Below are 24,510 nucleotides of genomic sequence, written 5' to 3'. Positions count from 1 at the left end.
CGTGCCCACACCTACTCACTGCCCGCTCTGTCACACGGCCTCGCACGACCGGTCATGTTTTAAATGTGAGTCCTGTGCCCGCCCTCGAGCGCTCACACATACATTTTCGCGCCTCACACTATATGTTCCCCGTTCAAAGCCACCGGGACACTGTGTGTAAAACGGCCAGCTATCGCTACGTGCGATCCGCCGTATCTAACCACCAAGAGCGCGCGCGCCGCGCCCGCCCCTGAATGTAACTCCTGTGCCCGCCCTCGAGCGCTCACACATACTAACGAACATTTTCGCCCCGACGCCGCCATCGCGCGTCGCGCCTCACACTTTATGTTCCCCGTCTAAAGCCACCGGGACACTGTGTGTAAAACGGCCAGCTATCGCTGCGTGCGATCTGCCGTATCTAAGCACCAAGAGCGCGCGCGCCGCGCCCGCCCCTCCGTTTCGAGCTCTCGAGCCCGCGATGCGCGGCGATCGGAGCCCGGAGGCCATTCTGCCCCTGGCTGCACACGCAAAAGCGTGGGAAACTATTCCAGGCGCATCAGAACGGGTGCTAAGCACAGTAAAACAGGGCTATACTCTGCAGTTCGCTCGCCGCCCTCCGCGCTTTCAAGCGCGTATCGAGACCAGAGTGAATGGGGAAGTAGCACATCTACTTCGAGCAGAAATAGCTACACTTCTGTGCAAAAGGGCTATGGAACCGGTTTCCCCTTCCATGAGCGAGTCGGGCTTTTACAGCCGTTATTTCCTCGTTCCCAAGAAGGACGGAGCACTCAGACCAATTTTGGATCTGAGACGTTTGAACGAGGCTCTTATGAGAAGACCGTTCAAAATGCTCACAACCAGACAAATTCTCGCGCAAATTCGCCCGAGGGACTGGTTTATATCTCTCGATCTAAAAGACGCGTGCTTTTCAGATCCTGATAATACCCCGTCACAGGCCATTCTTGAGATTCGCCTTCGACGGTCAGGTATATCAGTACACGGCCCACCTGTCGACACAGCGCGCGCGCTGCATTCGACGCCTGGCCGCGTCCCTCCGGCCGGGCAGCACCGTACCTCTCAAAACATTTCAGAGGCTACTGGGTTGTATGGCCTCAGCCGCAGCAGTGCTTCGGCTGGGTCTTTTACGAATGCGCCCGCTACAACGCTGGCTGAATGCCCGAGTGCCTCACAGAGCATGGGCTTCCGGCGGTATTCGCATCAGAGTGACTCAGAGCTGCGTTTCAGCTCTGAAGCCCTGGTTAGCGGTCGACTGGTACCAGCGGGGAGTGACAATGGGAGCTATCTCACACCGCAAAATTATCTCGACGGACGCTTCCACCTCAGGCTGGGGCGCTCTGTTCGAGGGCAAACCGGCTTTTGGCCTATGGTCAGACCGGGAAAAATGCCTCCACATAAACTGTTTGGAGATGATAGCGGTCGAGAACGCGCTCAGGCGCTTCCTCCCATTCATACGGGATCACCATGTGCTAGTCCGCTCGGACAACATGTCCGTGGTATCCTATGTGAACCGACAGGGCGGTGTCAGATCCAGGAATCTGTGCAGGCTGACAGAACGCCTTCTCGTGTGGGCTTACCGCTCGCTGAAAGCCGCGCACGTACCGGGCCACCTGAATGTCGGTCCAGACAGACTGTCCAGGGACAACATTCCCCCGGGAGAATGGTCTCTGCACCTCCAGACAGTCCAGTTTCTCTGGCGCCTATTCGGCAGAGCGGAAATCGACCTCTTTGCGTCGAAAGACAATGCTCAATGCCTGAAGTTTTAATTTGAAGAGCGAGGACGCGCTGTCCCAGACATGGCCCAGCCTCCCGCTGTATGCTTTTCCTCCGATCTCCCTGTTGCCACAGGTCATTTCGAGGATCAGAGAAACGCACCACTCAGTGCTGCTTATAGCCCCGCGATGGGAAAACCAAACTTGGTACCCAGAGCTAGTGAGGCTGTCGCACTCACCCCCGTGGCCGATCCCGGTGAGAAAGGATCTCCTCTCCCAAGCCGCTGGATCGATCTGGCATCCCCATCCAGAGCGCTGGTCGCTGCATGCATGGGTGATCAACGGATACCCGTTGACCTGTCAGAAGGGGTCGTGAACACGATCACACAGTCGAGAGCCCCCTCCACGAGACGGCTCTATGCGTCTAAATGGTCGGTGTTTTCTAAATGGTGCGCTACTCAAAACCTGGATCCGCGCGCATGCGGGGTCCCGCGGGTGCTCTCCTTCTTACAAGAGCTGTTGGAAAAGGGCAGATCCCCTTCCACGCTCAAAGTATATGTAGCCGCTATTACAGCGTTCGCTGAGACGACGCGCGGCCGGGAAATGGGAAGGAATGAGCTCATTATCCGCTTCCTCAGAGGAGCTAGACGGATGAATCCCCCGCGGCCCCCCTCGGTTCCCTCGTGGGATCTGTCCTTGGTCCTGGCGGCCCTAAAGGCTTTTCCCTTTGAACCGCTTGAATCCGCGGATTTAAAGTATCTGTCGCTTAAAACCGTTTTTCTGATAGCTCTGTCTTCAGTCAAACGAGTGGGTGATTTGCACGCGCTATCTGTTAGCCCTGCATGTCTCGAGTTCGGGCCGAATGACTCGAAAGTCATTCTCCGACCGAGGCACGGTTACATCCCCAAAGCGATTGGAACCCTGTTTAGGGCACAAGTTATTTCCCTCTCGGCTCTGCCAGCATCCGATAGTGGGGACAGTGATAACCTCCTATGCCCTGTCCGGGCGCTGAGAGTTTACATCACGTGCTCCGCCGCTTTCAGGCGTTCAAAGCAGCTCTTTGTTTCCTTCGGCGGACGCACCAAAGGTCTTGCCGCCTCGAAGCAGAGCTTGTCCAGGTGGATAGTGGATGCGATAGCAGCAGCTTATGCCTCCAAACACCTGCAGTGCCCTCTGGGCATCAGAGCCCATTCCACTAGAGGCATGGCCTCGTCGTGGGCCTGGTCCAGCGGAATTTCTATCCACGACATTTGTATGGCGGCGAGCTGGGCCTCCCCGTCAACATTCGTGAGGTTTTATAACCTGGAAGTTCCTGCCCTACAGGCAAAAATATTGTCAGTATAAGTGACATGTATGCTCTGCCCAGCTCCCGTGTGCAGACTACGTTCATATGCTGGCGCTATTCTGGTAACTACTCAGGGTGAAGTGTTTGACTCAGACCGGCTGATCCGTTCTGTTTCCTATTTCCCGTTACGCGCTGTTATCGGTGCTGGCCCGCGCTGCTGGCCGCCCGCATTATTCTCTGCCGCGCGGGAATTTTTCTCTTCATGTGAGACCGACTATGTCGTTTTCTCCTACCCTTATGAGTGCTTATGTACTGTATGGGCTCGCTCCGCCGGCCCTACTGTTTGTACTGTTATGTTTATAGACCGGCCGCGCCGCTCTATTTCATATGCTGCATGAAGTGCATGTACTGCGCTGGCCCGTCTCTCCGACCGGCCACATTTCCCAGCAGAGTGTTTTCCCCGGTTCCCCTGGGATTCATGGGCTGGATGCTCGGCGCACACGGCGTTGACAAAGGGTTCCCGATGCGTAAGCTACTTACGCAATACGAGAGAACCTCTCGTAAGAGAACGTACTCGGTTACTAATGTAACCTCGGTTCTCTCTAGAAGAGGGAACGAGTATTGCGTAACCTGCCGTGTCGCGCCACGAGCTTTTGCGCTTCAGACTGCGAAAACCAGAATTTTAGCCTGTGAGCGCTGAATATATACACGCTGGCCACGCCCATTCTGACGGTTAGAAGGGTGTGGAGGGCGCGAAGCGCCCTCATTGGTTGCCGCGTTCAGAGCGCTCACCGATAGGCTTAAGCAGTTGCAGCCGAGCAGCCAATGAGCACGCTTATTTAGCCTGCCTAGGTCTGTCGGCTGCTGCACTGCGTTGACAATGAATACAAAATTAAGGATAATTTTTTGGCTTCAGATCTCGAAGAAAGAAGACTTTCCCGGTGCGTAAGCTACTTACGCAATACTCGTTCCCTCTTCTAGAGAGAACCGAGGTTACATTAGTAACCGAGTACGTTTTTTTCCGTTCGCGCTGCTTGAGCTTATATCCTTTTGTTCTTTATATTTTTTGGTTTACACATTTTCCTACTGTTTAATGTTTTCAATTAAAAGAAAACTTTAACATATTGTAAGCTTGTTGTGTATATTGCCTAATCGTAAGTTTCTTCAGAAATGGTGACAAAAAAAACAACAAAAAACGTCAAAAACATCTTTTTCGTTAAACATCATTTAAATAAACGAATATTCGAATATTCGAATTTTATGAGCCCGAATATTCGAATGCAATATTTTTTTAAAATGCCCATCCCTAGTTATGACGTGTATTATTATTCTTACTATTTTGAACTTTCAGATTTTTATTTTGTACTCATACATTTTAATTACTCTTAACTTGAAATATTTGAGTAAGCTAAATCATACATTTAACTTAAAATTATCACGTAATCTTAACTTAAATATTTTAGTAGGGAACTTAATTAGCTATTAGTTATTTCTAATTGATAACACAATGTTTTAACAGCATAGCAATTGCTGAATGAGTCTGGCATTACAGAACCTTTCATATACCTGTTCTCAAACCAAGCTCATGCTCCACCATGTGCATGATGGCAAAAAACATAATTACAGAAACACTTGTAAATCAGCAGAGGAAAACATTAAACACTACTAAATCTCCCACTTAACATTAATCTTGCAAAAAAACAAACAAACAAACAAACAAAAAAAACACATTATATAACACTTAATTTTAGCATTTACTCTCCCTTTCGAGTGCCATGGCAAAGCATGCTGGGAAATAGAAATCCCAGCCCAGTTTCGGTTAAATTTAAGTTTGTCTCAATTAAAAGAAACAACTCAATAAAACTCAAAACATTAAAACATTTTAGATTAAGAACTCAAAAGAAAGAGAAAGTTAAATAAGATAAATACTTATAAGAGTTAATTTGATTGAACTAATTTGTTTAATTTAAGTTTGCCCTACTCAAACCAATCAATAATTTTGTGCGTTAGATTTTACAGTCAAATGAATATTAATTTTGATATTTGCTAAAGATTACATTTAACAGTATTAAGATTAACTTTAGTCACCATTAGATGGCAAAGGTGATCTAAATGTAAAAGAGGAAATGAGCATGAACAATGAAATGTCCAATATCAGTCATTACATGACAATCTAATATCGACATGTAAACAATATGGTTCCACTATAGCGTGCATCCCTATAAGAATTTTGGTTCTGTTTTTATATCGAATATAAATTATGCAAAAATGATTCTGAAGCAAAACAGCAGCTTTGAACCAACATATATATTTTGTTTCCAGCACTTCCTGTCAGTGTCGTCTTTTCGACAACTGAACGCAAGAAAAGATTTCATTTGCGTGCACAAAGCGAAACTCATGAAAAGACGTCAGCCCACCAGAACGCGTTTCTTGTTTGTTTACAGCCGACAGCAGATCTCCTTCAAAGCGTCTCAGTTTAACTGCGCTTTTATGTAAAGGTACCCAGCACATATAACTGATGTAAAGAAACTCAATTCCTCATTTAAAGTGAAATAAATAATGAAAGAATAAGGTCACTGCTGCATCCATTAGTGCTTGCCTTTTTCTCACGGCTCATATGTAGAGTCGGCCCCTTTTGGAGCCTTGTCTCCAGCTCGCCAGCAGTAATTTATTGTCATGGGTATAAATAGGATGGCAGGATTGTTGAGGCAGGTGGTCTAATCTGCAAACTCAGCTCACTTATTCCGCTGCACTGCAGAGGTTGCCGGGAGTCTCTGTGACTCCAGCAAAAGCTGGGAAAAGTAGTCCACAGGAAGGGGGCCGTTCTTGACTGCTGACTGTGTCATGCGCCTTCTGAGAAATAGGCTAGGTGAGTACTGAGTGAGTTAGCATGCAATTATTCAGTCGCAAGAAGTGTCTACTAGGGCCCCGATATACTCATGAAGTTATTTTTCGTTCTTCGCGGGGTAAGGGTAACATTTTTTTTTTAAATATCTTATATACTGTTACAAACATCCCATTGCTGCCCACACTGATGAGATTGACGTTTAGATGAATATGCAAATATGTGCTGTGCGTTTTCCTCTCAATAACAAAATAAACACAAAACAAAAATGACAGCAGTGAGTAAGCGGCAGTTATGTGTGATGTGAATATGTGTGCACAAGCTCTGCAATTCGGCACTCCTGTGAAATCACACAACTTTTATTTATATAGCACTTTATACAATAGATTGCTTTAAAGCAGCAGCTTTACAGTATTAACATGACAAAAGTGTCAGTGTCACTTTCAATTAAAAGTACAATTTCAGTTTTCCAAAAAGTTATTTTGGCAAGCTTTTTCAAACTTTCGTTTTTGCCTGATTTTTTTTTATTAAAAAATTACATCACACCAGATCGTTCTTCCATTTCGCTTCGCTTAAAGCAGCATCTTTACTATTCCCATGTTTTAGATCACCAAATCTTTTTTTTTGTTGTGACATAGATTGGACCATGACAATGTATCATGATTTCTGAAATTCCCACAAAATTATTCTGGTGATTCTGTCTGGTTCAGACCCATTCATCTGTACTGGTCTGATAATACTGCACCTGCATTTCAGGCCCACTTCATAAAGCTTCAACACCCAAATGTGATAATTGCTTGACAGTGTTGGATGATACAGTTTAGTGGCGACTGATGAGTTGTCAGTTTGTCTGCGCTAAACTCTCAGTAGACAACATTAATTAATTGCTGTGCCTGTTGTGTACCACTTTGAAATTGCTACTATTGGTATAACAGATGTATGAATGACAAAACTGGAACAGAGTCCACACACCGATTCAATAAGTGTGCAGTTGCTTTGCTACTTGAAGTTATAAAAAGGCACCTGCAACTTATTTCTCTTCCACAACACATTTCTTGAGGGTATACAATACAACACAACTTTGTTAAAGGTACAATATGCAACATTTTCTGCCGCTAGAGGGCGCTACATTCCAAACAACAACAACGGCGTAGCTTGATGACGATGTGAAGGAGCGTGGAATGATGGGAACTGTTGTTTTCAACTCCACCGTGGATGTAAATCAGTCAAACGGGAATCGAAAAATCATGTTCATGGATGAGGTTAAGTTCTATTTTTATAAATGTTGCGTTTAATGACATGCTTTTTGTGGCGAGGGGGGCGTGGTTCAGCGCGGTCTGTAACGGGAGAGAGAGAGAAACGAGACGAGTAAGTAGGTCAAGTGCAAATGACGAACACCTGTGTCTTATTGCAGTATTAGAGATGGACCGAGGACTCGTATGAGAAACTGGAGAGAAAATTGGACGCAGAGAAAGAAAACCGGTGGATCCGAGCTCTCATTTTTGAACTGTTTTGTGCAGTCGCGGTTGCCACGGTGAATGCGTGTTGTGCGCAACTTTTGTTTTGTTTTATTTTAATAAAGTATGAGTCCCAGTCACGCCGACCCCTGTCTTCTTCCTTCCTGACTCTTGAACCTTATCACACTTTTATTTCATTCAAATGAATTAACAGCAAGAAAAGTAAGGTTTAATACTAAATTGGTTATCATAGATGTTACTCTATTTGACGAATTCATTGTTGTGATAACGCGGCGCAGTTTTACTTGTTCTAAACTAGGGCTGCAACAAACGATTATTTTGATAATCGATTAATCTAACGATTATTAGAACGATTAATCGACTAATCATCGATTATTTCGCCGATTAATCAGTAAGTTTGGAACGATTATTCAGCCTTTTCAATTAGTTAAAACACTGAGTTACATAATACATATTCTAACTATAATATAAAAAAAGAAAATCACTTCAGCTTTTGAAATGGTTGTTTTAATGAACTTTGAGCCAACTAAACAGGTCATTCTCTTTAAGTTTTCAGATTTCTGTCCAACTCAAATCACACACAAATGCTCTCTAAGCATTGGTTAAATATTCTGTTCTCTTTCAATAGAAAAAAATAAACAAAAACAATTATCAGCTGCATTACAGACAAACTTAAACTGCAAACAATTATTATAAGAATTATTTTTTTTTTTAATTGACATGACAATTGAGCTGAGCTGACAGAGACATTCTCATTCACCTTTTAATTTACAGTATAAAAAATTAACTGACATGATATTCTTCATAACATCTCCTTTTGTAAGTCTTCATGAATATGTAACGTTAACAAAATACAGGCAAGTGATAAGACTGTAATAACGTTACTGTAACGTAATAGAGTTACAATAATAAAAACAGCCCCGACTCCTAAGCTCGATCAAGCTTTATTCTATGCAAAAATAAATCATCACATTACTGTAATTATATTATTATTGTTAATATTATTGCTATTATTAGTAGTATTGCATTCTCTAAAAAGAGATTTACTGCTAGTTATTTAGCTTCAGCTGGAGAACATTCACCTCTCACCGGCTCGTCTCGTGCTGGGTTTTTTCCTCTTTAAGTGTTTTAACATGCATGTTGTGCTCCCGTGAAAAGCAAGTTCCGCCTTGCATGTATTGCACACGACAGTATTCTTGGTTTGAAGTTTTGTGAAACTTCACACACCTTGCTAGTTCGGATTCGTTTGCACTCCGTCATAATTCGCGCTGTGTTTTCTTCTACCGCAATAGCATTTGTAACGGCTGCATTACACTCTAGCGAACATACCCACATCATTTGCCAAAATACTGATTAATCTTTATGTATAACACATGCTATATTTATTTACATGGCCATAAACACCAGACGTGATAAACAATGTCAATAAACTAAACACAAACCTAAACCAATAATACTTTCCTTACATAAACATAACTATTACCGAATGCTACATTTGGAAAATATAAAATTTAAGCATGCTTTGTCGACGGAACCAGCTGCAATTGGTAAAGAATAATTGTGTTCCATAACGACAGCACGAAACAAGCTAACGTTTGTTGCTTGATAGACGCTACAACTACAACTTCCGCATTTGTCCAGGACTCCACGCAGTACGAGCGGAAACCGAGGGTAACGCGGATATGATGCAATTGACTGACGACTCCCAGCTCACAATATTGTAAGTAATCAACTTAACAAAATATATAACACTGGCCTTGAGATTTTGGGATATTTTAATGCAAAAATCTTACATATTGTACCTTTAACCAAGACTGAAATTTATCTTTGACCACACAAGCAATACAAAACACACTATACAACACAAATCTTAAAACCACCAACACAAAAGAAATAAAGTAGGGAAAAAAAATCTACTTTAAATGTATTATTTTGGTTATTATCAATGTTGAAAATCAATGTAAAAAATAATCATGAAACAAAAAATTATTAATGTTTTTCTGCTTAATATTTATATGCATTTATTTCAGGATTCTTGGATAAATAGAAAGTTCAAAAGAATAGAATTTATTTGAAATTGAAATCTTTTGTAACAGTATAAATTCTTTACTGTTGCTTTTGAGCAATTTAATGTGTCCTTGCTGAAAAAACAACAACAATATTTTGAGAAATTCTTAAACTTTAGAAAGGCAGTGTACATTTATGATCAATGGATTTTCATTTTGAAATGTACTTTTTTTACATTGACACATTTTATTAAATTTAAAATTTTTAAGTGAGAGTTAAACAATGGCAAAGGTAATCTAAATGTCTAAATATGAAAATGAGCATGAGCACAGTCTGTACAATATTGTCCGATACCAATGAACTAAATGTCTAACATCTGCCAATAACAAATATGGTACCGATATATTGTGTTTCTCTAGATTTTATTAATAAAGAATTGGTTGGGTTGTAAAAATTGGCTGTCCTAATCAGTGGAGCAAGGGTGGCTACTCGCTAGCACCTGGGTAGGATATTGTTTAAAATTAAAGTCCTTGCTGCCCCATATCTGTTTTGGAGATGAGCAAATTATTACATTTTGATGAAAAAATATGAAGACAAACATGTTAATGCAGTCTTTTTTGTTGCCTTGTAAAGGGTATTGGCAGTGACAAAGTGGAAGTCTTTAACTTGAAGTGAGCAGCATACAGTAAATGAAGCATCTTCACATGTGCCTGAGTCTCCACCCACTCGCTGTGCCAGTGTTTCTGAATGAGGGTGGTCGGCTTTTCCCAGCAGAGCTCTGGCTGCTAATCACGCTGGAAGCTGCCTGTGCAATGCCAGCAGGAAAGCGAGGGCTAGGTGAGCATCACAGACTACAGAGGAGTTGTTTATCTTGGGAGGCAGGCGCTCTCTCCATCATCCTGCCAATAAAGACAGTACAGTCCAGCACGTTCCTCAGCAAGATAAGGTGCCTGGACACTGCCGGCCCTGACAGCCTACAGCTTATACACGACTAGGGATGAAACGGTTACCGGTTTGACAATAAACCACAATAGATTTCTCTGCGATTAGTATTACGGTTTCATATGAAATCAAAATGGACAATTTTTTTTATTTTTTTTTAATGAAATATTCAGTATTTATTATAAATGATTTTTTAATTAATGTGCCCTCATAATCTTTTATCAAAATAACTTCCCCTCACTCTCTTGCAGTGACATCTCTTCACTGATGATGTGTTTATTGACACGAGGGCGGGGCAGCTTGTCACACACGTGAGATCCACCAATAGCAAACCACAACCAGCCAATCAATTACCCATGGACAAAATCAAGTCCCACCCAACATTATTTTTTCTTTTTTTTTGTTCAGCAAGCTGTTACTCTCAGATATACATCACAATAGGGAAGAAAAATATGGCAACTTCCATTTCATGCCGAACTTTAGTTAGTGTTTAATGTTGCTGTTAGAGCATAAAAAAGATCTGCAAGGTTACAAAGCGCGAAGTCCACTCTAGGGAGATATTTTATTTAACAGAATCCACTTTTCAAGAACTACAATGAACGGCTTGTTTGGACTATACAACACACTTTTTCCAGGTCTTATGAAGTCATAAAGATCCTCATTTAAATAATCCCGCCCACTGAATACGTTAAAAAGTTGGCAAGGCCTGATTAAGCTGCGCTAGAGAAGATGAAGTGTGTTGTCGCAGTTTTTTTCCACCCTGGAAAAAGTTTGTCCTAAGGCTGAGAAGTGGTTAATTTATTTTTAACACTATTCTTGAACATCATAACCCCAACGTTTGTCTGTGCGCTGCACATTTTACGGAGAACAGCTTCCAGAAGAGAGTACAATGCAGGCTATACGCACAAAAGCTTATCCTGAAAGTTGGAGCCGTTCCCATTTAAATATCATGTTGTGTTGTAAGTCATCCAGTCATTATTTTGTTCATTCAAAATCTGGCTGTCAATGTTATTATTTTAATGTTTATGCAAACGAAAAGTGCATATTTCTGCTAATTTTATTTGTTGTTTGTTGGTTTTCAATATAAAACTTGGTGAAATTATTGATTTCAGTGTGTGTGTATCAAAAGTTTTTGAACATTTCTTGCACGTTTTGACAAAACTGTGATAATAGGCCTATTGGTAACTGTGATCATTTTGGCTACTATAATCGTGATATGACATTTTCATACTGTTTCTCATCTTAGATGGGATACGGGGAAGCTAAAATAATCTAAGGTGTTCAATCTTTTGCTATTCCACTTTTCCACCTAGTTATGCTAATGTTTACACATTGATCACATGTAGAGAAAGAACGCTGCTTATTCTCTACATAATATGATTGGACCGTTTATTTCAGTCCCTTGAAGAAAGCAAGAGTCCATGTCTGGGTTTGCTCTCACTAAATTTGACTGTTTTGTTATATTTTTTTACAGTTATTATTTGGAACAGTTGTGCTTTTTGCATCTTGGACAGTAATTTGGCTCTGTGTTAGCCCATCCATGGCAGTCCCCATAAGGCACAGACATCCGTAAACTATCTGGGTCAGCCAGACTGTCTTCATGAATAAAAAGAGAGGTATTATTTTATTATACTGAGGTGTGAGCATGAATAATGTGTAGATCCTTGAAAAGACAGGGGATTTCTTCAGTTCCCAATCATTTTTTTCCCTCACTGTTCAGATCTCGTTATCACTCTCCGCTTTTGGTCTGCGGGGGGATTGGGAACATTTTTCTAGGATATGAGGCAATTTCCTCCATCAGGAGATGAGTCCTTGTTTAAGAGTTCTCCACCAGAGCACAGGTGGAAGATTTAGTGTCTTTGTCTGTTGATCTTGTGTTAATCAGTTGTCTTGGCTTTTTAAAGTAGCAGAAGATCCAAATATTATGATACTAAAGATGGAGTAGCCACTCTCTTTATCTGACATCGCACAGGGCCGTCATCAGGAGAGAATTTTGGTCTAAACATTTTTACACTTTAAGTTGACGTAGTTACATTGTACTTACTTAAATAAGTACTGAGTAATATTAATTAACTACATGTACTTACTTTAGAGTTAGGATTTGGATTAGTGTTAGTTACTTGTAATTTTTCCTATTTTTAATATTTTAGTTTTTACAGTATACATGAGTCGTTGTATACAAAATTGCCTTATATTTTATAATGAAGGTCCCTTACAAAGAGGTCATCAAGTTTAGGGATGATGGCCCTGCATCATATTACAATAATCGGGGTGGCCAGCATCTCCCTAAACAGTAAATCTTTAATGATTGTGTCTTGGCGGTCGTGATGAATCCTAGAGTTCCAGTAAGCAAGAGTGTTTTGGCATTGGATGCCAAGCAGGGATGCAATGATCAGGTTCTTTAATGGCCGATTCAGATTTTTTTTTTGCAAGGTGGGCCGATTCCAATACTGGTTGCCGATTTTTATTTATTATTATTTATTATTTTATTTTATTTTATATTTGCTTTGTTACAGGCCAAATTGCATTTGTAGCCATTTGAAAATAGAGGCAACCATGACCCAAACAAACATTCTACACACAGTTGTTCTACATGAACAGTTGTTTTTTAGTTAAATTAGATTGGTATAATTTCAAGATTTAAAGCAAAAACAGAATGGTCTGACTTTAGCTTTGTGAAATTATTTTGCATTAAACATATGCACAAAACAGAAACAGCATGCAGACAGAATTAATTAGAATGCCATTTCACTCTTTGACAATAGGTGTATGAGCTTATGAAATAAGCAGTGGGTGCTTATGGAAGAGCAGCGATATAGTGTTTATTTTGTTACCGCTATACACAAAGCAGCACTGCGCTTATAAACGCTACTTTAATAGGCAGTAGGCATTATACGGAGGCATTATCCCTTCAGAGATACATTGATATAAACCCCCACCCTCAATATTAATACCTTAATTCAATATTTATATTTTTCTTCCAATATTCCGAGCATCGTGAATGGTGAGCTTGCTGTGCCTGGTACAGTATTCCTATACAGTACTCCTCTCTAATGTACATCTGTATTCAGCGTGTCCCGTCTCAGGCCTTTGTGAACGTCCTGTTTACAGACATCGTAATATTTCCACACAATTGACATTTTGGGAAATGATTGCAATGCCGTTTGTATACAAGTCCGGAACAGAGTTCGGCCAACAAAACGAACAAAATAAAAACAAGCAAACAAACAAAAAACATTCACGGTGGTTGATGATAATTTTTTTGGGAGCGAAAAACCGTTCGGTTCCGATTGATTGGCGGTCGATCGGCGCATCTCTAATGCTAACAACAAACCGCAACAAATTAAACTGTCCTGCTGAAGATTTATTTTTTAATACCGATAAGACATGACAAAAGTTAACAGTGCTGGCTCATGCATCTAGTGGGCCTGCTTTCATTTTTGATTTTTATTTATTGCTTATTTTTCACTTGAGTGTTTTTTTCCCACAGGAAATTAACTTAGTCGCAGTGTTACGGGACAATAGTGGGCAGAAATTGCTGATCCAATTGCACTACCCTGGGACCAGCAGAGCTATTTTTCTTTCGGCAGGCCACTTAATGGCCCATAGTGATGCAGGGGGTTGAAACCCAACAGTCAATTGGATCAGACAGAGATCAGCAGTGTGCTCAGTGCCATGTCCAATGTGTTAGGGGTCTCCTCAGCTAAATGAAGGGCTCGTCAGTGTGTCAGCTGCAGATACCTTACCCAGCGTCCCATACTGGAACCATCCATTGTGCACAAGAGAATATAATTGCTTGGTCCAGACCAGTAGGTATTCTCCAGGCAGCATACTTTACAGTATATACCGTCTTTAAATGAGCCAATTTAGTTGTGGACAGGAAATGCTTCATGTTTAAAGTTTACTCTACGAACATATTTTCAAAGCATGCCCAAGCTGTTTCTGTGACCTTCCTAAAGTTAGGCAGCTTGTAGCACCTGCTGTCTGGCTTCTGATTCCACAGGGAACATCCGCACAGCTGGAGGGATATAAATTGCCATGGAGGTTATTGTTCTAACGGTATTTAACCTGCAGAAAGCTTCAGATTTCAGGCAACTTACATCTTTTAGCACTGTTATTGTTATGCCCTAGACATCCAGGCCATTGGGGAATATTTGATTTCATTTATTGCACTGCTATTTCAGGTAATAATTTCAGTGTTCACCGTTGCCATGGCACCTTGCGAGGAACGGGGCCATCGTGACTGTGTTTTCTTTTTACTGGGGCGAAAGCCATAATTCATGTTTTTCACAGAGCGAAGGAGAAAAACGAATAATAAACGGAAGGAGCGCGCAATGTAATTTCCCTGTTCCCCTCATCTGGCCGGCAGAGGTTTAGATGGACAGACTAACAGGTTGAAGCGTAACCTCAGCCGCCTTTTGCCGGCCATTTACATTCGTAGGCACGTCACCCAGGATGAAGTTAATGACCTTAGGTGCCGCAATCAGCCTTGATGATTGTGCCTTGCAATATGAAGGAATTGGTATTCACTGTGTCCGCCAAAAACAATGAATTATTAATGCCGAGATTCAAGCAAACGCTCTGCTCTCTGAAGACACAGGAAGGACGGCTATGGGGTAAATGGTTGATAGAGAACAGAATATAGAGGTGGCATGAAACGGGTCAAAGGGGAGAATTTCAAAATGCAGGGAATTTGACTGTCTACATTTTGGGGGTTCATTTGAGTTTCTGCTTTGCATCAAGCTGTTTAGTACAATTTGAGTGACACATGTTTATTTTTCTTTCCGCTCTTAAAGTTCAGCATGCATTAATTGGATCTGATGGTACATTTGATTGATTCCTCCACACTGAAGTCTACCCGGTGCAGTTTTTAAGTTTGTTTTCTTGTCCAACTTCAGTTGAGATGTATTTATTTTCTTTGTTGAAGTTAAATTGTTGCCAGATTCTCAAGCTGCCAAAATCTGAGAATGAGCCATCAGAGACAGCTGTGAATGATTTCTCCATATTTTCCTCTCCAACATGTGGCCACGGCAGTTAAACAAAGCACCTTTGGCCTTCTGCCTTGGTATTCATAACTTCACATCTAGAGGAAGCTGAACATTTCATTGCCAGCTCTCATATTGTTTAGTGGCCAATATTAGCTGAGAGGTTTTTGTCCTCCGAAAGAAATTAAAACTTTTATTTAGCAATGACGCATTAAATTTATAAAAAGTCACAGAAAAACATTTATTATGTTACAAAATATTTCTAATTCAAATGAAATGTTTGAAAAAATGTACAGTATCACGGTTTCCACAGAAACATAAAGGGATAGTTGACTCACAAATGAAAATCTATCCTTTACTCACCCTCAAGTTGTTCCAATAATAATTAATAATTAATTACTAATATTATGGAAGTTAGTGGGGCCCATCCACTGTTTGGTTACCGAAATTCTTCAAAATATCATCTTTTGTGTTCTGCAGTAGAAAGAAATTCATACAGGTTTGGAACAACTTGAGGGTGAGTAAATGATGACAGAATTTTCATTTTTGTGTGAACTATCCCTCTAAACAGCACAATTGAAATGTTTCTTAAGCTGTAAATCATCATGATAATGAAAATTCAGCTTCGACCTCAGAAATAAAATTACATTTTAAAATATATTAACATAGACAATTTATTTTAAATTGTAATACTATTTCACAGTATAATTGTTTTTACTGTATTTTTGATCAAATAAATCAAGCCAATGTGAGCAGAGACTTCTTGAATTGACTTCTTTCTAAATGATTTTAAAAAAATCTTACCAACCTCAGACTTTTGAATGGTTGTGCATGTTGTCTGCACTGTTAAAAGTAATCTTTAGCAAATCTCAAAATGATATTGATTTGCATACTGTGCATTATAATTGTATAATGCCTTGTAAATAAATTATGTATACAAAATAGTATTTTAATATTAGCAATATATCAGTTATCAGACATTACATAAATAATTGCCTGATTATCATTCTGAGCCAGAATAATATTTTAATATTAGTGCATTCCTAATTTCCAGTTCTTTCTTCCATGTTGTTAGTCTTTTAATCCGTACTTGACCTTCCGAACAGATGAAAACCAAACAGATGCACTGGCTAGATTTTAGGCCAGGGGATAATTGATTTACTAATTTCCCACTATCAAGTGCTAATGTTTTCTAAAATGGCTTTTATAGAGCAGTGTCCTGTATGGTGGGGCCTTTAGGTGAAGCATGCCACGGCACAAGCACTATAACTCAGGAAGTCAGATATCATCAAAACGTTTGGAGTCGTACAGGGCTGCAGGCTGGATTCAATTGACCACAGTTCAAAGGAAGATAAAGGCTAATTCAGAGGCCATTTACTGTCCGAAGTGAGAGTGCTGGTGATTTGACCAATGCTGTGGTTTGCAATTGGATTGAATGTATAGGACTGCTTTGGATAAAGCTTCAAAAATATTTTCTGATTCAAGAAAAATGGTATTTGAGAGATGGCAACTTCATATACGGACAACTCTCTGAATAGTTTTAGCATATTATTGAAAGTATTTGGTCTTGGCGGACTAGATCTGCTATGCTGCTGCTGCTGTTGATTATTACTGCTGCTACTGCAGAGCAAGTATGGACTTGCTATTGCTAATGGATGCACAGAAATGCTGCTGTGAGCTAGTAAGATATGATGCTGCTGCTGCATAAATAAACATGAATCACTTAGCATATTTAGGCAGGTGGAGCTGGGGGAGGTGGAGGGTTTCATAGGAACTCTGATGATAGTTTCTTGGATCAGCTTGCGCCCTCTAGAGTTTCTCTCTCCATCCGTCCGTCCGTATGTCATACCCATGTTGCATTCTGTGGGTACATTCTGTACATTTTTTTTTAAATATTTTTATCTCAATACAGATTCACTTCAACACGTTCTAAAATCCTAATAAGTTCTATTTAGTTTGCACTGCCATTACGTCCATGCCATTATATTTTATGAGTGCTATAATCTCAGGTGTCGTATTGCTGCAGGCAGAATATCTCCCACTCCACCATGAGCTTTATTTTCATGTGGCTCTTCAATCCTGTTTTGTAGTCATGTTAATTGGCTAATATTTGTTCTTTTAATAGAAACACAAAACAGAACACGTTTAACAGCATAAATGGTGCTGACTTTATGGTTGTGGCTGGACCTTGGATGCACACTGAACAACACACCCTCCTGGAGATTTTTATGTTAGTTGTGCTGGCTCGTATTCATCGTCTTAAAAAACAAACAAAAAAACAACACAGTGAGCATTGTAACTAACCCCTGTCAGTGAATGTCTGTAGTTTTTGTATATTAACTGATAAACAAATCCTACAAACATGGCTGGTGGTCTCAAGATGGCGGCCACCACAAGAGGGTCTCTTATGAGTCCACACTTTGGTGATAAATAAAAAAATTGTGTAGTATAGGTGTGACGTCTGCACCAGTTTATGCTTTGCCAAAAAGAGGCGCTAGTGAGCCCCCCTCATAAAATGATAAATGATCTTTTGAACTTCACCATCACACACAAATTTAGACCGCTAGTCCATAGGTGTGGCATTTGGGACAAGGTGTAGCTTTTTCTAGGCCACTAATATGACTGAAGAAGGCTTCATCGTTATTCATCTGAGTGTCAATTTAAATATAGGATATTGTTCAAAATATCATTTATTTAAAGGGGTCATGAACTGGCTTTTAAAATTTATTTATATTGTTTTCTGAGGTCAACTTATGACATTCGCTTGGTTTTTACATTTAAAAACATCAAAATAATAAGTAATAGGCTATTTTCTACCCTGGTTTTGAGCCTAGCTCCTGAAACGCTCTGTTTTTATGGGCGTGCCGCATTGAAGACTTGGAAGTAAACGCCCACTGCTATGATTGGATAACAGTTTTGCATATTATAATGAGTTTCATGTAAATGAAAAGAGTTTCAACGAATCGGTGGGCGGGGCTAAACAGGCAGTGTTGAAGTAGGCGTTGATCTTCTTCTGCGGAGGCGGTGTTTGATACCCTTTGACGTCATAGATCCCCACTTTGAAAAACCTGTCGTTCGCTGTGCCTGGTGTCAATAACAGCTTTTATTGGATTAACAAGGAAGTTTTCAGTTCTGAAACTTACAGGATATTCTTATAGTATGATGACCTCTGATATGTCAAAAGCAATTTCAAAGGAAAATTTGATGTCTCAGTTCATCACCCCTTTAAAGTCGTCATGAAACAAAGTTGTGATTTGTCTTTTCTTCACATGACATCCGAGTGAAGCTGCTTCTGGAATGAAAAAGAAATGCAAGACTTCCTCAAGAATTGATTGGATCATAGGAAGATGGGTGTTGCTAATTAAATGAAGGCAGATCTGAATGCCATATTTATTTTTTTTGCTTCATGCATTTTTTTAAATATGCAAATGATTGAAGAATTAAATGTGTACGTAATTGTTTGTGTTTTGTCATCAAAAATTTGTAATGTGCATTTTAGTTTGCTTTTTATTTCTCTTCGGATCATATCTGCAAACCCCAATTTATGTTTATTTGTGGATATTTTTTAGACACGGATTCAGCTTGTCAGTTTTTTCTGTAGTTTAATGCAAACTTGAACAAGTTATGACACTCATAGACCCAAGCTTCTCGCTTGAAAGCTGAATATTGGCTGAACTATATAAGTGTGGTGCTCAGTGTTGTGTTGTTGAGATCAGGGCAGTCTCTAGAGACGTCCTCCCTTCCACAATTGGAAAGCACATTGCAGGTGATAATCGGCGCTCTAAACAATATTCTGATACGCTGCATGCCCTTTCTGTCACTGCGCTGTGTTGTTTCTATGACAGTGACATATGAGGATAATAACTGCAGATAAAAAGGCCATTTTGGAGGCACTTCCACATCAGAGGCCATGCCGTGGGTTGTTTCCTATGGTAACAAATGCTGCAGAGAATCGAGCACCAATTCTGTTAAAATAATGCTCATCATTATAATGATTTGCTCCAGAGGCAAAGCACTTTTTGCCAATGTAGCATTCATTCAGAAATGTCCAAATATATAAAGAACTGCATTTCATATACAGTACTTAACTATCTTGTTATGTTTGAATAGAGCCATTTTATTCAGAACATTAAACATTATATTATCGAATGTTTTTGTTTATGAATTCAGCTGTTGGTTTGTTGATTTGCTGATCTTCATGGGCTGGTTGCAGCTGTGGATCTTGTGGTTGTTTTGAGCCGCTTGTCGTGTTGGAGATGAATAGTGTTAGATGGGCTGATTCGTAATCTCTTCATCTCCTGATGATGGTCCGTTGACGCTGTCTGATAAGGCTGTGTTCATCGGAGGAATTCCACAGATCGGTGCCATCTGTGACACACTGCTCCTACACTTTAATGCCAATCTCAGGAAGAGTAATGTGCTGATCATGTGTTCCCAAAAATTATATCGTCAGATATTCTGAAGAATGGGAAAAATCTATTTTAAGGAATATCCTGGCCACTATTTTCATTTACATTGAGATTTATGCATGTGGCAGATGCTTTTATCTAAAACGACTTGCTTTGCATTCAAGGTGTAAATTTGATCAGTTTGTGCATTCCCTGGGAATCAAACACGTGACCTTGGCGTTTGAGATACAGGTATATTTTCAATACAACAGAAGTATAAAATGGCTTTCAAGCTGCAAACATAACAAGTAAAAGCACCATAAAGATGGCCCATATGACTCGTCATTATTCAGGCCCTCTATTTTTACGCGATTCCTCAATCGCTGAATACAACGTCACTTTTTTTTGCGATCCTGCATAAATCATTATTTCAGATTTGTGAAGACTGGGTAACTGTACGTTCACACCGCCGCCGGCGAGAGCGGCAAAATTCGCTCTCGCCGCCCTGCCAACGACGGCGAGAAAGATTCGGGGACGCTCTGATGCTCTGACGTAGATCGAAGGCGTGATCTTTTTAAACCAATGTTTACAGGATTGCGTTCTCTGGAATCCTCTCAGGCGGAGGACTTCTACATTCTGATTGGTTGCTGCCGAACCGCGTCATAGCTTATTACCATAAAGTTGACTTGACTTCAACTCTCCTCGCCACTCTCACCGTTCAAGACGCGCCGCGCCGCCCTCGCCGGAGCTCGCCGCCGGCTCTCATTGAAAATGAATGACTTCCGGCCACTTTGACGCTCTCGCCGGCGGCAGTGTGAACGCACAGTAAGGCTGTGCACCACACTCAATATCCCCCTTTCCAAGTCTGAAAAAAGTTAAAATGCATCAGAATTTGGTAAGAGACCAAAATAAATAAGAGTGATGCATTTTGTTTGTCCTTTGTGTCATGCAGTATATGGTAAATGCAGTATCTTAATTCTAAAAAGATTTCTGCGACATCAAATCTAGTTTCTGGAAAATGTGTCTTTTATGCAGCTCTAAAGCCCCTGGTTATTTATTCATTTCTTTATTTTTGTTGAATGGAAAACAGCAGCTTGGCCATTCTTCAGAATCTCCCTTTTTTGTGTTCTAACAAGGAAAAATGTAAGTCAAACGGGTTTGGAACTACAGTGAGGGTGAGGAAATGATGGCATTCTTGGGTGTACCAACCACTGAAACATGCCAGAATTCCACTGTAAACGAGGCTCGTTCACTAATTTTAGCCTGCAGTTCTTTCTGATCCTTTTAGATGCTTGTAATTTGAAAGTCACTTAATACGTTTTTATACCATTGTAAGCCTATGCCATAAAAAACAATGCAAGCACCACTTAGAAGACATTACTTCCAGCAACACTTTCCTGAAATGAATGTTTGAGAGAGACTAAAAGCTTTTCTTTCTTCACATTACAGAGAAAACTTCTTTGAAAAAGCTTCCAGTCTTACAGTAAAAGCTTCTAATGTCGGTTCTCTTCGGTTCTGAAGATCAAGCAGGCATTTGTGGTTTGGTTTATTGTGCAAGACTTGGTACTTCTGGCCCACATTTTATGGTATCTTCTCAGACTTTGAATGTCTTCAGCACCTGAGCCAGGATTTCTACAGCACAGAGAGAACATTTAGCAGACTTGGCCTAAAGTTGAACTTCTCTGCCTTTTGTCTCTCAGCACTGCAAATGGGGTACGTTCAGCTGAAGAAGATGGGAACGGTCACATTTCCAAATATTTCCAATTGATACATTTAAAAGATTATACCTCGATCTATGTATTTCATGTGTATTGCTCTAGTTTGGCTAGTTATCTAGTTAGCTTCACCCTGACAGACTGTCGCTCAAAATCTGATCTCAAATGAGCTGCGTTGCTAGGGAAAATAAGACATCATTCTATTTTGAGATCTAATCCATTTTCTTGTTGCTAAAAATTGAGGGAAAAGAGTTTGTTTAACCGTAGCAGTGCATTATGCATTGTATCATGAAGAAGATGAACTATTATCAGTGTATGAATCAATCATTCAGAATGCCAACAATTTCTGTTTCCCGTATTATAAGCACAGAGCTTATGATAAAATAATGCTCATGAGCCGAAATTCAGGCACTGAAAAAATGGATACTTGGCGTCTGTGTATCGGTTCAGTATCTCCACACACAATATCACAATACTATGCTGTATCCTTTCCCCCCACCCCTAGGAAATGGATCATGTGAGAAAACATGAAATTACTTATTCTTATTTATTAAACAGTGGATTACTGAACAAACTATGACTGTCTTTAAATTAAAAAAAAAATCTGTCAATACTTAAGAAACCACTGCACACAAAACACATTTGGATGCAAAATATATTTGCAAAATTTATATTTTAGTCAGAATTATTGCGCTCCCATTTTATTACGTTCCACCTTTTGACGTACATGTGCAGGTCAGTGGTCGTTTAGTGAAGTCTGAAGTTTAAAAGGATGGTTCGGAGTAAAATCAACCTTTGCACCATGACCTCGAGCCAAACACCCCCCCCCCAGAAGCTTTTTTTCCCTTGGTTGAACATTATTAAATTTAGAGCTTATTTAGAGAAATCAACCAGATGGCTTAGTGCAGGCGCTAATGGATCCAAGGATGTATCTCGTAAATTACCCCACTAATAATGCTTGGAATGGTACCAAACTTATACAGTAGTACAAATAGGATCTGTACTCATAAAACAAGGCATTGAAAAGTTTGTAAGTACATCATGAGTTTATTTAAATAACACTTGCCTGATGGCTAATGCTACCGCTAACCCGGACGTCGACGTCACTTCAGTGGTTTGGGAAAAGCATGTAAAAGTCCTGGCAGAAAGCGATGCATAAGGATGCAGTGTAATGTAGTCCATATCAGTTGCAACCTCCATGTTTTCTCACTGACAAGCCTCCAACTTGGAAACTCTGAGCTCAGAGAAGTTCCCCACTCGTAATTACAACTTTGTGGTGGTATTCATGTGTTGCTCAACTTGTAAATACTTTCGAAAAAATCTTTACGACAACACTTGAATGCACCAATATACTGCATATATTTATTTATTTATTTTTGCAATATTTTACAGGGCTCAACGCTAACGCTTTTTTCTACTGGCCTGGTTGGGTTAAGGATTCAAATGTTTACTTGCCCTGCAAATGGACAGTGTTTTTCAGGTAGATCTAACTGTAGTTTTCAGGTACAGAAATTGTATAAAGTAATCAAATATAAAATAACACTGCATAGTCTTCACTTTATAAATTAAATGTAGATTAATCCTTATTAAAGTTAGAAAAGTTCTTCAGTCAAGAGCAGCGAGCGATATGTTTTTTAGGGCCCAAGCCCTGAAAGGGCGAAGGCCCTATTGTTTCCGATAAATCAAACACGCATGCATATAATAATATGAAACTCGGTACACATATAGATCTCATCGGGCCGAACAACTTTCGTGCTCTAAGTTTTACAAAAGCCCAACAGGAAGTCAACTATTATGGGTTGTTTGAAAAACACATCCTCTGGAATTTGAAATACTCCTCCTAGAAAATTCGTCCAATCGCAACCAAACTCGGTGTGCATGAAGACAAGACATTGAGGATGCTAAATTGCAGACGGATTTTTGATATCTCAAACGGTTTGGCCGTGGTGAGGAAACGAATTTATGGCGAGAAAAGAGAAACAGGAAGGGTGTTATAACTTCTGCATACATTGACTGATCTTGATGAAACTTCAGCAGTGTGTTCGTTGTCAGAGGCCGATCACATTGATGTGACTATTGTGAGTCAAAGTTATAGCGCCACCAACTGGCAGCAGGAAGTGTGTCACTTTCAAAATGCTTTGAAATCACCCTCTTCTTTTTACCTGATTTGCTTCAAACTTTGTGTATAATGTGGACACACGGCAGATGTAGACCTGTGAAAGGATGATTGATATGTTAGATACTGTTGCCGTGGCAACGCTTCAAACTTTAATATTCTTTTTTGATGCTTTTGAGACTCTTAGCATGCTTGAAATTGGATGAAACTCGACAGACACATAATACTTATTAGCCAGTAGACATGTGAAACGTTTCAGAAACGGGCGTGGCAGGGGTGCTCAACAGCACCCTCTTGAACGGGGTCTGAAAACTTGGTCCATATATCAAACAAGCTTGCATGAATTAATATGAAACTCGGTACACATATAGATCTTATCGGGCCGAACAACTTTCCCTCTGTCAAGTTTCACGCCAGCCCAACAGGAAGTCGGCTATTATGGGTTGTTTGGAAAACGCTTGCTGTGGAATGTAAACTACTCCTCCTAGAGAATTCATCCCATCCCCACCAAACTCGGAGTGCATGAAGTCAAGACATTGAGGATGCTAAATTGCAGACTGATTTTTGATATCTTGAACGGTTTGGCCGTGGCGAGGAAACGAATTTATGGCGAGAAAAGAGAGACACGAAGTGTTATAACTTCTGCATACATTAACTGATCTTGATGAAACTTCAGCAGTGTGTTCGTGGTAAGAGGCTGATCAGATGGATGTAACTATTGTGAGTCAAAGTTATAGCGCCACCAACTGGCAGCAGGAAGTGTGTCACTTTCAACATGCTTTTGACAAAAGTGGGGGGGTTAGTTTTACCAACAGTTACAAAAATCAGTATATATATTGGTCTCACCGAGCCGGACAACTTTCTAATTTACAGTCATTAGCTCCGAGCAAAAGGAAGTCAGATATTTTGGTTTGAATGTGGATTTTTTTGGATATGTCAGACTCTGAGTTTTTAGCTACTCCTCTTAAGTGGTTTATTTTATTCACACCAAACTTTTTCAACATGATAAAAATACATTAAAGATACACAAATATATATAT

At 40.3% G+C, this 24,510-nt stretch overlaps 1 protein-coding gene across 6 annotated transcripts in view; it reads left to right on the top strand.

The window, feature by feature from the left end:
- enox2 (ecto-NOX disulfide-thiol exchanger 2) overlaps window positions 1–24,510 on the top strand; it is a 248,246-nt gene that overhangs the window by 32,696 nt on the left and 191,040 nt on the right. The window contains exons 2-3 of one of the 6 annotated variants that reach the window (XM_084134124.1): window positions 8,959–9,037; window positions 9,958–10,161. The exons of 4 other annotated variants lie outside the window; for them this stretch is intronic. The gene's annotated coding sequence lies outside the window, so the exon portion shown is untranslated. The remainder of the gene's footprint in view (window positions 1–8,958; window positions 9,038–9,957; window positions 10,162–24,510) is intronic. One more of the 6 variants, XM_084134125.1, reaches the window with a different exon arrangement.

This window comes from Abramis brama, assembly GCF_963993115.1.
Source record: "Abramis brama genome assembly, chromosome: 13".
NCBI lineage: Eukaryota > Metazoa > Chordata > Actinopteri > Cypriniformes > Leuciscidae > Abramis > Abramis brama.
The sequence above is the reverse complement of the archived record's forward strand: the minus strand, read 5'-3'. Positions and strand labels throughout refer to the sequence as shown.